We start from the raw sequence: 1,494 nt of genomic DNA, 5'->3' as shown, positions 1-1,494 counted from the left end.
TTGTTAAATGCTTTACTACGTTCACTAGCAAGACGCTAACTTTGTCTGTCTGGGTTTGTGATGTACAGTTTATAAGAGCTTCTTCTCTACAAATATTTGGCTGTTGTTGGAAACAGCGTTGATGAGATGATGAATTTCAACCAAACTGTAAAGTTGTGCTCCCTGTGGGTTTGTCAATGTGGGCGACACCTTGTCACACTGCACTGTCATTTAATTCATTGTTAATATAAAATATTGATTGTTGCAGCTTTAATCTGATAATATCTTTTAAAAAAATATATAATTCAGTCATTTTATTATTACCTTGGATACTAGCTTGATTAATATTATTAGCTATGTTAGCTTTCCAGATAGCTTTGGTAGGTTTGGATGTATTTATGTGTATTCATGTATTTTCACAGCGACTTCTGTATAACATAAATAGCACACCCCACCAGCCTGAGACAATGACTGGCCTGAAGCCACAAAATGACAGGCTCATCTTCTGCAGAAGCGCCATAAGCAGATATCTGTTCACACATACGACTGAATGTTTTGTATGTTTTCGGTCTCATATCTTATTTAAATGTTACTTGTGATGTGTTTTGTGACGACGCTTGAGTCTAACACAGTTCTTCTGTTTATTGCAAGTGTTGTTGGATACTTTTTTTTTTTTTTTACAGACAAACATTTTGACCTGTGAAAGCGGGAAAAGCACAGGTGTAATTATTAGCATTTAAAATGGCTCCTCTCCATTTAACATCCCTGTAAACCAGTTAATATAATTCCAGGGACCTCGAGCTGTACATGTAAGAATATTATCAGTTACTCCTGTGTTTTACCAGCATGTTGTGATAATATTGAATTATGGGAATGGGAATTTCATAATAATTAAACATTTTTACACTCAACAGTTGTATAATGACATGAATCAACAATCTGACATGTCTGAGTTCATATTTCAGTAAATGTATTTTATTTTCAACCACAAACAGCTTTAAGCACGATGATGTCAGTCTGTTGGTCGGTGCATCCACTACTGACTAATTTCAGCCCAGGGTGAAATTACTCAATGAATTTAAAGTGCATTGCTTCAACATTTGTTCCATGTTTACAGTGTGGTAGCTGTAGCAGAAAAACCTATGTAATTTTGTTTTCTTTTCCAATGAAACGCACCTATTCTAAGGTAACAACACTTTCATTTTTCATTTTTCCACTTGCATCTTTAGATTCGAAAGGTCAGAGAGTATCAGTGAGTAATTGTAAATGAATGTCACACCAGGAACTGTGAGTAAAACGGAGATGACTGGCTAACAAAGTCTGGGGGCAGAACAATATGGATCATAAGTCAGAGGAGGCGACGGTTCCTCATTAGCTCCTGTGAAGATGACACACAGTGAGTGTAGGACGACTTTAACATTGATTCTTGTCATAGGAAGACTTTTCATAAAAATAGGCGATTCCTCTGAACTATAATTATAACTCCCTGTTCCTATTAAAACAGCGGTTCATCTG

This window comes from Seriola lalandi, unplaced genomic scaffold (genome assembly GCF_002814215.2).
Source record: "Seriola lalandi dorsalis isolate HSWRI2012SDOR001 ecotype SW California unplaced genomic scaffold, Sedor1 jcf7180002054875, whole genome shotgun sequence".
NCBI classification, from domain to species: Eukaryota; Metazoa; Chordata; class Actinopteri; order Carangiformes; family Carangidae; genus Seriola; species Seriola lalandi.
Note: the sequence above shows the minus strand (reverse complement) of the source record.